A 15,015-nucleotide genomic window follows, 5' to 3' on the forward strand; every position below is an offset into this window, starting at 1 on the left:
CTGCCTTGCTACCCAGGTCCTGTAGAATGCAGAGCACACCTCTAGCCTGCACTCGAGGCCTCTGTGACCCGGCCCCAACCCATCATCTCCAGCCTCATCCCCCACCGGGTCGCCCTGGTCCCCTCCAGCTGGACTCATCCACTAAGCAGTTTCCCAAGCCAGCCTGGTGTTTCCCAGCCTCTGACCCTTTGTTCATACCATCCCAACCTCTTAGAATTCCCCTTATTTTCAACTTCACCTTTCAGAGCCTCTAGGCCCCAGCTTGCTCATCAAACAAGGATTTCATCTCTTCTTCCTTTGTTTGAACTTCAGGGCCAGCACTCCACCCTCTGCCTTGGGTCTGGCAGTTAAACCAGTGATTCTACCTTTGTGACTTTGGGGACTTGTACAGCCTCTCAGAATCTTAGTTTCCTCCTCTGTAAAATGGGAATGTTAATAGATGTGCCGGCATCACATGTTGTCTGAGGATTCAGGGAGAGGATGCCTCCTATCTGGCTCAGTCAATGGTGGCCACCATCATTAGTAGAGCCAGATGGATATCCACCAGGATTCCCACTAGACGGCAAACAACTTTATGGTGAGGATTGAGCCTAACGCAGCTCATAGGTGAGTCACATCGATGGGCTCTGAATAAGCAGTTGCTCCCTTCATATTCTTGGATAGGGCTTACCAGATTACAAGGCATGGGCCCTTCCACTTATATGACTCCTCTTGCTCCCCAAGAAAGGATTCTGCTCTGCTACCTTCCCATCCCTCTCCTTTCGCCTCCCTTGTGCATTCGAGGTCTGTATTTACCAAATCCAATTATTTGCATACCCCTGCTAGGATGTTTGACATATTCAAATGTGTTAGTTAGGTTTAAATTCATCTGCATTCAACAGCCCCCAGATAACAGTGGTTTTTAAGAAAAGAGAATGAATGTCTCCCTCATACCCAAAAGTGTGGAAATAGCCAATCCAGGGCGTAGTGTGGTGATAGGAAGTCAGGCCCCTTCTGTCGTGTTGCTCTACCCCGTGTGGCCACAATCCAGAATCATCATGGCTCCTGGAGCTCCAGCAGGAGGTGGGAGGGGACAAAAAACAGGGCCACTTCCTTTAAGGACGCATCTCAGAAACTGTAAATATTACTACTGTTTGTAATTTGTTGGCCAGAACCACACGACTATATTTAGCTGTGAGGGACCCAGGATAACCTAGGGTTTATTCTAGATGGGCAAATGTCCAGTGAAAAACGGAAGCTCTCTTTCAGAGGAAGAAAGTGAAAATGGTAGATGGGGCCAGTGAGAAGCTTCTGCCCTATTGTGAAATACCTGCATTGTTATTTCTTTTACTTTAAGCTTATTATAAGTTTATCAAAGTAATACAGTCACGTAACTGAAATAGTCAAATAATGCTAAAAGGTTTATAATGGAAAGATAACATTTTTCACTACTCACCCCAATCCACCTCTCCAGAAGCATCAATTTTAATTCTTTTAGTGGTTTCTTCAAGCATTAACCTCCACATTTCTAACATAATATGATGATACAGCTATCTCTTGATTCATTAATTTTAGGCTTTTTATATTGACTTTCTACTTTGGTAAATAAGGATTTGGCTTTCTTTCTCTCCCACACACACACAAATACACACACACACACACACACACTCACACACACACACTCCTGCCCTGCCTCCTCTCCCCAGATCTTCCCAACAGAATGATATAAAATTTTCCAGTTAAAGCAACATCCAATGTTTTTATTAGTTTAATAGGGCAAACCTCATTCAATCTTGAGCCTAATGGAGTTGCCATAATTATGTTTCCTTTTTGGAAAATGTATCTCTTCTTGGAATCAATAATCATCTAATTGTTTTTCATTGTCTTAGTTTAAAAAACTATTTTTTTTTTGGCCACGCGGCTTGTGGCGTCTCAGTTCCCTGACCAGAGATGAACCTGGGCCATGGCAGTGAACGCTCAGAATCCTAACCACCGGGCCACCAGGGACCTCTCCCCATAAACTATTTTAAGTTCTTCCCACTACTTCCGTTAGCTGATTAATAAAATTATCCATGTGTCAATATATCGGATCATCTATTTTTTTTCTTAGAGATCCTCCTTCTGGATCCCTCTGTCTTCCTGACCCAATCTGGACCAGTTACACCATAGTGGTATATGGCTGCTAATATTACCTCGTCCCAGAATTCTCTCTGCTTCTTTCATGTGTTATATTTATTTCCTGGATCCCAAGCGCTCTTCTTTGATGTGGTACATCCTCTAGTCACTTCCTAGGAAGGGGTTTATGTGAGGTTAATGTTCTGTCTGTGAGTTGCCTTGATTCTACCTCAACACTTGATATTTGGGCTGGAAACAGAATCCTAGGTTGAAAACTCATTGTCACTCAGTGTGTTGAGGACTGTATCTCCTCTCTCCTGATGTGAACAATCTGATTCCATTGTTCCTTCCAGTCTTGTGTGTGTAACATGGTTTCTTTTCTTCTCTCAATAAGTCATAGGGTCTCTCTCGTTGGTGTTCTGGGATGCCATGCTAATGAGCCTTGCATGGACTCTTTAAAACTCATTGTGCAAGAGCAACTTCCCTGGTGGTCCAGTGGTTAAGACTCCTCACTTCCACTGCAAGGGGCATGGGTTCAATGCCTGGTCGGAGAACTAGGATACTACATGCAGTACGGTGCGGCCAAAAAACAAAATGTGCTGGACTCTGATTGGGTCCTCTCAACCCACATGAGAAAAATGTCCTTCGGTTCTGCAATTCTTTCTTATGTTATTTCCTTGATAAGTTTCACTTCTCCATTTTGTGTTCTCTATTCTTTCTTCCTAGCATGTCCGATAGTCAGATGTCAGACCTCACAGTTAGGTTTTGCAACTTTTTAAATATTTTCTTTCCATTTTTAGTCTTTTTTCTTACTGAAATATTTCATCACCTGTACCTTCTAACCCATAAATTGCATTTATTATTTCTTCCACCCAACTTTGAGTTCATAGAGTTCTTTGTTCTTTGATTGAATTTTTTTTTTTTTTTTTTTTTTTTATTATTTTATTTTATTTTTTTGGGGGGTACACCAGGTTCAATCAACTGTTTTTATACACATATCCCCATATTCCCTCCCTTCCTTGACGCCCCCCCCTCGAGTCTCCCCCACCCTCCCTGCCCCAGTCCTCTAAGGCATCTTCCATCCTCGAGTTGGACTCCCTTTGTTATACAACAACTTCCCACTGACTATTTTACAGTTGGTAGTATATATATGTCTGTACTACTCTCCCGCTTCTTCTCAGTTTCCCCTTCACCCCCCGCCCCCTCCCATACCTCGAGTTCTCCAGTCCATTCCCTGTATCTGCTTCCCTGTTCTTGTCACTGAGTTCATCAGTACCATTTTTAGATTCCGTATATGTGAGTTAGCATACAATATTTGTCTTTCTCTTTCTGACTTACTTCACTCTGTATGACAGATTGTAGTTCTATCCACCTCATTACATATAGCTCCATCTCATCCCTTTTTAGAGCTGAGTAATATTCCATTGTATATATATGCCACATCTTCTGTATCCATTCATTTGTTGATGGGCATTTAGGTTGCTTCCATGTCCTGGCTATTGTAAAGAGTGCTGCAATAAACATTATGGTACAAGTTTCTTTTGGGATTATGGTTTTCTTTGGGTATATGCCCAGGAGTGGGATGACTGGATCATATGGTAGTTCGATTTGTAGTTTTTTAAGGAACCTCCAAATTGTTTTCCATAGTGGCTGTACCAACTTACAGTCCCACCAACAGTGCAGAAGAGTTCCCTTTTCTCCACACCCTCTCCAACATTTGTTGTTTCCAGACTTTGTGATGATGGCCATTCTGATTGGTGTGAGGTGATACCTCATTGTGGCTTTCACCTGCATTTCTCTGATGATGAGTGATGTTGAGCATCTTTTCATGTGTTTGTTGGCCATCTGTATGTCTTCTTTGGAGAAATGTCTATTTAGGTCTTCTGCCCATTTGTGGATTGGGTTATTTGCTTTTTTGGTATGAAGCTGCATGAGCTGCTTGTATATTTTGGAGGTTAATCCTTTGTCCGTTGTTTCATAGGCAATTATTTTTTCCCATTCTGAGGGTTGCCTTTTAGTCTTGTTTATGGTTTCTTTTGCTGTGCAAAAGCTTTTAAGTTTCATGAGGTCCCATTCGTTTATTCTTGATTTTATTTCCATGATTCTAGGAGGTGGGTCAAAAAGGATGTTGCTTTGATGTATGTCAAAGAGTGTTCTGCCTATGTTTTCCTCTAGGAGTTTGATAGTGTCTGGCCTTATATGTAGGTCTTTAATCCATTTGGAGTTTATTTTTGTGTATGGTGTTAGGAAGTGTTCTAATTTCATTCTTTTACATGTTGCTGTCCAATTTTCCCAGCACCACTTATTGAAGAGGCTGTCTTTTTTCCATTGTATACTCGTGCCTCCTTTGTCAAAGATAAGGTGCCCATATGTGTTTGGGCTTACTTCTGAGTTCTCTATTCTGTTCCATTGATCTTCCTTTCTATTTTTGTGCCAGTACCATACTGTCTTGATCACTATGGCCTTGTAGTATAGTTTGAAGTCAGGAAGCCTGATTCCACCAACTCCATTTTTCCTTCTCAAGATTGCTTTGGCTATTCGGGGTCTTTTGCGTTTCCATACAAATCGTAAGATTTCTTGCTCTAGTTCTGTGAAAAATGCCATTGGTAATCTGATCGGGATTGCATTAAATCTGTAAATTGCTTTGGGTAGTACAGTCATTTTCACGATGTTGATTCTTCCAATCCAGGAACATGGTATATCCCTCCATCTGTTTATGTCATCTTTGATTTCTTTCATCAATGTCTTAAAGTTTTCTGCATACAGATCTTTTGCCTCCTTAGGCAGGTTTATTCCTAGGTATTTTATTCTTTTGGTTGCAATGGTGAATGGGAGAGTTTCCTTAATTTCTCTTTCTGCTCTTCCGTTGTTAGTGTATAGGAATGCAAGAGATTTCTGTGCATTAATTTTGTATCCTGCTACTTTACTAAACTCATCAATGAGTGCTAGCAGTTTTCTGGTAGAGTCTTTAGGGTTTTCTATATATAGTATCATGTCATCTGCAAAGAGTGATAATTTTACTTCTTCTTTTCCAATTTGGATTCCTTTAATTTCTTTTTCTTCTCTGATTGCTGTGGCTAATACTTCCAAAACTATGTTGAATAACAGTGGTGAGAGTGGACACCCTTGTCTTGTTCCTGTTCTTAGAGGGAATTCTTCCAGTTTTTCTCCATTGAGAACAATGTTGGCTTTTGGTTTGTCATATATGGCTTTTATGATGTTGAGGTAATTTCCTTCTATGCCCATTTTCTGGAGAGCTTTTATCATAAATGGATGTTGAACTTTGTCAAAAGCTTTTTCTGCATCTATTGAAATGATCATATGGTTTTTATCCTTCAATTTGTTGATATGATGTATCACATTGATTGATTTGCGTATATTGAAGAATCCTTGCATCCCAGGGATAAACCCCACTTGATCGTGGTGTATGATTTTTTTAATGTGCTGTTGCAGTCTGTTAGCTAGTATTTTGTTGAGGATTTTTGCATCTATATTCATCAGTGATATTGGTCTGTAGTTTTCTTTTTTTGTGACATCTTTGCCCGGTTTTGGTATCAGGGTGATGGTAGCCTCATAGAATGAGTTTGGGAGTGCTCCGCCTTCTGCAATATTTTGGAAGAGTTTGAGAAGGATAGGTGTTAACTCTTCTCGAAATGTTTGATAGAATTCGCCTGTGAATCCATCTGGTCCTGGGCTTTTGTGTGTTGGGAGATTTTTAATCACTGCCTCAATTTCTGTACTTGTGATTGGTCTGTTCATGGTTTCTATTTCTTCCTGGTTCAGTCTTGGAAGATTGTATTTTTCTAAGAATGTATCCATTTCTTCCAGGTTATCCAATTGATTGGCATATAGTTGCTTGTAGTAGTCTCTCATGATGTTTTGTATTTCTGAGGTGTCCGTTGTGACTTCTCCTTTTTCATTTCTAATTCTGTTGATTTGCATCTTCTCCCTTTTTTTCTTGATGAGTCTGGCTAATGGTTTATCAATTTTGTTAATCTTCTCAAAGAACCAGCTTTTAGTTTTATTTATTTTTCTTATGGTTTCTTTCCTTTCTTTTTCATTTATTTCTGCTCTGATCTTTACGATTTCTTTCCTTCTGCTCACTTTGGGGTTTCTTTGTTCTTCTTTCTCTAGTTGTTTGAGGTGTAAGGTTAGGTTGTTTATTCGATCATTTTCTTGTTTCTTAAGGTAGGACTGTATTGCTATAAACTTCCCTCTTAGAACTGCTTTTGCTGCGTCCCATAGGTTTTGGGTTGTTGTGTTTTCGTTGTCATTTGTTTCTAGATACTTTTTGATTTCCTCTTTGATTTCTGTAATGATTCCTTGGTTGTTTAAGAGTGAATTGTTTAGCCTCCATGTGTTTGTATTTTTTGCAGTTTTTTTCCTGTAATTGATATCTAGTCTCATGGCGTTGTGGTCTGAGAAGATGCTTGATATGATTTCAATTTTCTTGAATTTGCCGAGGTTTGATTTGTGACCCAAGATGTGATCTATCCTGGAAAATGTTCCGTGTGCACTTGAGAAGAACGTGTAGTCTGTCGTTTTTGGATGGAATGTCCTATAAATATCAATGAAGTCGAGATGGTCTAATGTGTCATTTAAAGCTTGTGTGTCTTTATTTATTTTCTGTTTGGATGATCTGTCCATTGATGTAAGTGGGGTGTTCAAGTCTCCCACTATAATTGTGTTACTGTCGATGTCCCCTTTTATAGCTTTTAGCATTTGCCTTATGTATTGAGGTGCTCCTATATTGGGGGCATAGATATTTACCATTGTGATATGTTCTTCTTGAATGGATCCCTTGATCATTATGTAGTGCCCTTCCTTGTCTCTTTTAATAGTCTTTACTTTCAAGTCTAATTTGTCTGATATGAGTATTGCTACTCCAGCTTTCTTTTGACTTCCATTTGCATGGAATATCTTTTTCCATCCCTTCACTTTCAGTCTATATGTATCCCTTGGTCTGAAGTGGGTTTCTTGTAGGCAGCATATAGAAGGGTCTTGTTTTTGTATCCATTCAGCCAGTCTGTGTCTTTTGGTTGGAGCATTTAATCCATTTACATTTAAAGTGATTATTGACATGTGTGTTCCAATTACCATTTTCTTAATTGTTTTGGGTTTGTATTTGTAGGTGTTTTCCTTTTCTTGTGTTTCCTACTTAGACAAGTTCCTTTAGCACTTGTTGTAAGGCTGGTTTGGTGGTGCTGAATTCTCTTAACTTTTGCTTGTCTGGAAAGCTTTTGATTTCTCCCTCAAATCTGAATGAGATTCTTGCTGGGTAAAGTATTCTTGGCTGTAGGTTTCTCTCTTTCAGGACTTTCAGTATATCCTGCCATTCCCTTCTGGCCTGCAGAGTTTCTGTAGAAAGGTCAGCTGTTATCCTGATGGGTTTTCCCTTATATGTTGTTTGTTGCTTTTCTCTTGCTGCTTTTAATATTTTTTCTTTGTGTTGAATTGTCGTTAGTTTGATTAATATGTGTCTTGGTGTATTTCTCCTTGGGTTTATTCTGTATGGGACTCTCTGTGCTTCTTGGACTTGGTTCATTATTTCCTTTCCCATGTTGGGGAAGTTTTCCACTAGAACCTCTTCAAATATTTTCACAGACCCTTTCTTGTTTTCTTCTTCTTCTGGGATGCCTATAATTCGAATGTTGGTACGTTTAAGGTTATCACTGAGGTCTCTGAGGCTGTCTTCTAGTCTTTTTATTTTTTTATCTTTTTCCTGCTCTGTGGCGTTTATTTCTTCCATTCTATCTTCCAACTCACTTATTCGTTCTTCTGCCTCAGTCATTCTGCTGGTTAGAGCATCTAGAGTATTTTTAATTTCAGTTATTTTGTTATCCATTGCTGTTTGTTTTTCTGAGTTCTTATGAACTGTTTCTTGTACTTTCTCTAATTTGTTATCGAGATTTTGTATCATTTTTACTATCATTACTCTAAATTCTTTTTCAGGCATTTTTCCTATTTCCTCCTCATTTATTTGGTCTTGTGGGTTTTTTTCCTGCTCCTTTGCCTGCATGGTGTTTCTTTGTTTCCTCATGGTTGTCCAAGCTTTTGGGGTTGCTTGTCCTGGTGATAGAGGTGTTTATAGAAGACTGTCCAAGCCTCAGACTAATGTCCAAGTATTGGATTAGACGAATATTCAGTCTAGGAAACACATACATGTATAAGACACACAATTATTGAATCCGTTAGGACATAAGGCTCTGGAACGACCTGACAGAACCCCAGTGTGCTATCAGATATTCAGAGAGAAACCCAGCAGAAATTGACAACTGAAACAGAACAAATCAGAGACAAAAGCAAAAGCAAACAAACAACAAATAACACCCTACACATACAAACATCAATCCAGGGAGATTTTGTAAGCTAGGATCAAATATAGAAATGAGCTGGAGTACCACCAGAGAGAATGGAGATTCTCAGAATGTAATTAGACAACTGTACTAAGAACTAAGATATAGACAAAAGCCTAATAATAATACCAAGGCAGTGCATCATCTGGAGAATAGAGCAAGGAGTCTGAGCAGACCGATAGTGTTGCTTATAAGTATGTTAAGATAAAATACACTTAAAATGGCTGGAAGAAAGGGGAACAGAAGAGCGTAATGTGGTTGGAAATATGCAAAGAAAAAGAAAGGAATAGAAGTGTATAAAAGAAAGGGATGAAAGTAAAGTATGAAAGATATTTTGTCCGTACTACCAAAAACTTAGCTAGATATAGAAGTATTTTAAAAGGCAAAAAAAAAAAAAAAAAAAAAAAAAAAAAAAAAAAAAAAAAGAGTAAAAAATATCCTTATAAAATTATGTTGTAAAACTTGTAAATCCCTTAGGGCTAAGATCGTATTTAATAAATCAAAAAAAAAAAAAAAAAAAAGAGAGAGAAAGGAAAAAAAAAAAAAAATCCAGAACTGATCCCCGAATGGACCAGTTCAATAGGTATTGATACTACTATTTCTGTTTCCTTAGCGTCTCAGCTGTAAGTGTCCTTTTCCTTGCCTTGGGTTTTTTTTTTTTTTTGCGTTATTCTGTGACCAGCAGAGGTTCCTTTATTGTTCGTCTGTAAGCCTCGGTGTGTGGGGAGGGAGAGGGTGCAATAGTGGCTCCTTCTCCTGGGAGGGAGTGAGCAGTGGCGCACTGTTGCTTCAGTCAGGCTTGGAGGTGCCTGTTGCAGAGGGCGCTGGTGGCTCAGGCGTACACAGAAAGTCTTAGAGTTGGGCCTCTCTCGGGGTTTTTTCTTTTTGATGCTGGTTTTTTTTTTTTTTTTCTCTCGGCAGCCTCCCTGCTGCTGGCGTTGCAAGGAGTTTTAATCTAGCCCCGCCCGAGCGCCTGAGGGTGCTTGTTATCCCTGAGCGCCTTATGTGGCCCCGCAGGGCGTCTCTCCGCTGCCTGTTGCAGAGGCGCCGAAAGAGAGAGAGAGGCTATGCGCGCGGCTCCTCCTCCCCGCCCGGGAGCCTGCAGCCTCCAGCCGCCATCATGGCCGGGCAGCTCTCAGGGATCGGCATTCCTCTCCGCGGACCTCCTCCCTCCTGTCCTCTCGGTCCGTCACCCTACCGGCAACAATGTTTCTCCCCCTGAACCAGCTCTCCGGTTCCCACGCTCCCGCTCCTGGACCCTCCGTTCAGCCGCGGATCGATGTCTCGGTCCGGCAACGCTGAGCTGCGCTGCGGACCCTCCGTATGTTTCTCACTCCCTCCCGTCTGCCACAGCTCCGCCGCTTCACCCTCTTTGAGCCCTCGTAGATGCCTCCCTACCGGCTATGTCAGGTTCTCCGCAGCCCTTTCCGGTGTCCGAGGCCGTCTGCTGGTGTTCAGCTGGTTCTCTGTGGGAATGACTGTGTCCTTCCGTGCATTCCCAATGCATCTGTGGAGAGGGATGCACTCCACGTCTCTCTACTTCGCCGCCATCTTTTTCTCCCTGATTGAATTTTAAAAGCAATAGTATCCTGTTCTTGTTTCATGGATACAATATATATTCATCTCTCTTTGAATATTAATTATAATATTGTGACATTTTCTTTTATTCCTTGCATTATCTCTGATATCTAAGAATTTCTTTCCTCCTGATTTGTTTGGTCTCTGCCTTTCTTGGTGGGGGTTTTCTTTTACTATCTATGAATCTTTTGAGGTCATTTTGTGTTTAAGAATGCAGCACTAAACCGAAGGGAAAAAAAAAAAAAGGGTGCAGCCTTAACAAAATTATTGTCCTAAGGGTTCATGTACTTGAGAGAGTGTGTTGACTGGTGGGTGATTAGATGGCAAACGAGCTTTTTAGTGTGGTTATATGCATTTCCTCTGGCTCCAGGTTCTCCAGAGAGGAACTGTCCACCCCTTCACCTCCTGCTTCTGGGTTATCAGCCTGATAGTACGTCCTGGGAGCAAGGCAAAGAAAATGCACGGCAAGGCTACACTGTGCAGTCAAACTGGTTTTCACTTAATCCACATCTTTCTATTATAGCACCTCGTTCTCATCCTAACTAGGTTATCTCTTCTCTATCAGCTTTCTGCTTTAACATATTATGGGTAAACATCACAGATGGCTTCAAGTTTCAGTAGAGATGGAAACTATCTGAGTTGCTTATTCTTGCAGATATTCTTGCAGATTCACACAAAGAGAAGGGGGAAGAAAAGTACCCTGTTATCTTCATTCTGGAAAGTACTGTGCTATTGTTTAATTTATATTTGTCTCTGTATTTGATTCATTCATTTCGCTTAACTATGTTCATTCAAAAAGAAAATTTGTATCACTATTGCAAAACGGCCAACTGGAAAGAAACTATAAAAATAAATAAAGAACAAATAAGATAACGCTATTAATTTTAGCAACAGTACTATTGCTTGCTGAAAGTTTTGGGCTTGAGGTCTGCTCTCACTTTGTTAAAGAGGCAGGCCAGCAACTATTAGAAAGATGTTACTAATAGAAAGACATATGAATTAGAAAGAGATACTAATACCACAACACCACAAAAAGAACGAAATAATGCTATTTGCAGCAACATGGATGGACCTAGATATTATCATACTAAGTGAAGTATGTCAGACAGAGAAAGACAAATATCATATGATATCGCTTATATGTAGAATCTAAAAAAAAGTGATACAAATGAACTTATTTACAAAATAGAAATAAACTCACAAACTTAGAAAACGAACTTATGGTTACCAAAGGGGAAAGAGGGCAGGGGAGGGATAAATTAGGAGGATGGGATTAACAGATACACACTCCTATATATAAAATAGATAAACAACAAGGGCCTGCTGTAGAGCACAGGGAACTATACTCAATATCTTGTAATCACCTATGATGGAAAAGAATCTGAAAAAGAATAGATATATATTTATATATATATTTATATATATATTTACATATATTATATATTCACATGTATTTATATGTATATTTACATATATTTTTATATATATACATATATTAAAAGAAAAAATACACATATATAACTGAATCACTTTGCTGTACACCTGAAACTAACACAGCATTGTAAATCAACTATACTTCAATTTAAAGCATAAATAAATAAGAAAGAGATACTAATACCAAAGGGAGACATTATATTTTTGCTAACCAAACAGACTAGAAAAAAAAAACAAAAAATGGGAATAACTGACCCAATCTGTAATTCAAGGTTATATAACCCTATATCCCTTATCACTTCCCTACAAATCTCTGCAGAGCTTTCTTGTCATTGTTCAAATTTCAGCTCAAACTTCTTCTCGGAGAGTCTTCCCTGGCCACTCCCACTCATATAACCTCTAGCTATATCTCAGTACTCTGTTTTATTTGATTTATTAGCACTTACTGCTATTTCAAATGACTCTAGTTGTTTAGTTGTTCATATTCTGTCCCTTCTGCACTCCTGCCAGAATGTGTCATGAGAGCAAAGACTTTGTCTGCCCCATTCACCCAATATATCCATGGCTAAAATAAAGATGGACACGTAATAGATGCTCAATAAATATCTATGAATTGAATAAATGCATGAGTGAAAAAAAATAAGAAATGAGTTTGCAATTCAGTCTCAGTCTTTTGCACATTCTCAGCCCTCCAATAGTCCTACTTCTTCTCTCCCTGTCTCTTTCTTCTCTTCTCTTATCCTTCTTCTTTGTCATCAGGTTTCAAACACTAGGCTCACTCCTACGTGATGGAAAAAAAAAAAAAGCCATTTTTAAATGGCGGCTGAAACCAAGTTGAAATGTGCTGACAGCCCTCACACCACCTCTCAACATCCCTCACGAGGGCCAGCATCTCACAATGGCAGATGCCGGCCAATTAGGCAGAAATACTTTCATCTTAAAACAGAGAGAAAAAAGGACTTTAAAGACCCAAAGGTATTTTTGGCTGACATAAGTGTAATTAATTTTTTCACAAGACAAAATGGACAGAAAATGAATGCCATTAAGAGCTGAGGTTTTAGGCTGCCAAACCAACAAATCAATTCAGGGAAAACAGCAAGCTGACATGTTTTCTTTTTTCCCCCCTCATAGTTTTTATTTTCTTTCAATAAAGTTAACAATGAAAAGTAAAGAGAGTTTACATAAAATGTGTGATTTCCAGTTAGTCTTATAAAATGGGATGATCTAGGTACCTTGGCCAGAATCCATCATCTGTATACCATCGTGGAAGTTGAGTACTGTCCACCCCTTTGAGTGGGGCAGGGCGTTTCGAGTTTGCCACAGTCCTCACCTGGCCTGCATCAGGGCAAGTGCTGAGTGCTAGGTCTTACTCCTCTCCACGTCCCCTACAAGACTAAACTAAGTACCAGCTGCACAAGCAGTGCTCAATAATTATAAGATAGTTGGATACACTTCCTTGTATTTTCACTCTTTGTAATCAATCTATTGACTCTCATGCGTTGGTACTTTTATGAAAATTTCCATTTTCTCAGCCTAAGGGGTTCCCCTTAATCAACAAGGCATCTCTCTAAACTTGTTTATAAACACCATCTTCAACCAGAATAAAATAAATATTATTTTAAAAACCAAAAATTGAAACCATTACTCTGTGTTTCTCTAACCAGATTGACAAATACTTTACTGCAGAGGATGCCATTTCCAATGCAGAAAAGACTTTATTTCCTTTCTGCATTGGACAAACAAATATAGGAACATATTCTCTAAAATAAGGTAGGTGTCTGTGCTCACTCATAGACCACATTGCTAGATCACACTGCATCTGGAGGTCAGAGGCTCTCCCAGGCAATGAAGAGAGCAGGCTAAACAATGGCATTTCCATGGTGACTGTAGGGGGCTTTGGGTTTGTGCATGCTCCCTCCACGCAGGCCAACCTCTCTCTGAAGGAATGAGTAGAAGTTCATACAGACTTGAAGAGGTGGGTCAGTGGGAATAACTGCAGGTGATTACAGGGCTTTTTTTCTAGCCAGCAAGAAAGGGAGCCACTATCCTTCTCCAGTAGAATAAGTTCCAGCTATTGAGACAGTGTGCAAATTTACTTAAGGTTATTTTAAAGAACAATGACTTGGCAAACATCATGAAATGTCAGAGTTTTCTCTTTAATTAAGCCTCTCCTTATGGAGGTGAATTTGCTCACTGTTCTTCTGAATATTGAGCTGGAATCGCGGGGGCTTATGTCTACTTTGTGATTGTAGTATGTGCAATAAGGCATAACAATGAAACTAATAATAGCTGATGAAATTTTGCAAGTGATTGACTCTTTCATATATAAATAAGTGTCAGTTCATAGTAATCTATAGAACAGTGTCACTGACTCATTGCCTTTTTGAGCAGGAGAGAAAAGGATATGGTTTTCATATATCAGGAATTGCACATAACCCAAAATCCAGGTTATCATTGCCAAAAAATGTACTGAGGAATTGTTCCCAATGTGCTATTATTAGTCTTGATCTGTTCCATTACTATAGAGATTAACTTTTCTGCCAAAATTTTTTAGGTTAGTCAAAACCTGGGTCCACTCACGAAAGCATGATTTTATATATATCTTAACAGAAAACAAAATGTTAAACACCACTGCTCTTTTTCATAATGACAGAACATTTACCAGTTATTTTTTACATTATCCATTATGTTATGATGTCTCTTATATAAGAATCTACACAGTAAATTTCTCCAAGAATTTAATGCCAGAAAAAATATTTCTCTCTGGATAAACTTATGTGGCTCCTTTTGATCAGATCCTGAGATGAACTGCAAAGTTCATCTTCTTGGCTGTTTTGCCCTCTTCCAGTAAGCCTGGCATTTCAAATTTTGTATCATCTTACAGCTGAATGCAGTGAAATAAACACTAAATCAGGAGCCTAAAGATCTAGCTTCCAGACTTAGTTCTATCACTTGCAAATTGCATGCACCTTGAAAAATTTACTTAACTTGTGTGAGCCCCAGTTTCTGTATCTGTCCAATGATAATAATAATATCTGCACCCTAGGGTTTGGCAGATATTCTTGGTTGCCTACTTACCAGTCATCCCCCACTTTTCCTCTTGATAACAGAAGTCCTCTATTATTCTGGGTTCCCAATGGCAATGTGCTCAGGAAAGGTGGCCCCAATTCTAGTGAATGAGTCATCATTGGTCATGTCAACTATGGTAATCCCATCCTCCTGTCCCTGAGATTACTTTAGAGATGGACATGTGACCCAATTATGGTGAGTGAGTTATAATGAGAAGTCTGCTGGGAAGGTCGGGAAAAGATTTCCTCCATGAGAGATGACTAAGAAGAAAACCAACTCTGTGCCTTGACCCCAAGCTTTCTTTCTTTTAGACAAGGTTTTGTGGGGATGTGAGAGCTGGTGCTGGGGCATCCATCTTGGAACCATGAGGGGAAGCCAAGAGATTTGCAGGGAAGCCAATCCTGCTATCAAAGAACTGCTAACATTCAACCCTGGAAACCTCTGGGCTTCTTGCTATATACAACACTTGTAAGCCATTAGTATC

The sequence above is a fragment of the Hippopotamus amphibius genome, chromosome 16 (assembly GCF_030028045.1).
Source record: "Hippopotamus amphibius kiboko isolate mHipAmp2 chromosome 16, mHipAmp2.hap2, whole genome shotgun sequence".
NCBI lineage: Eukaryota > Metazoa > Chordata > Mammalia > Artiodactyla > Hippopotamidae > Hippopotamus > Hippopotamus amphibius.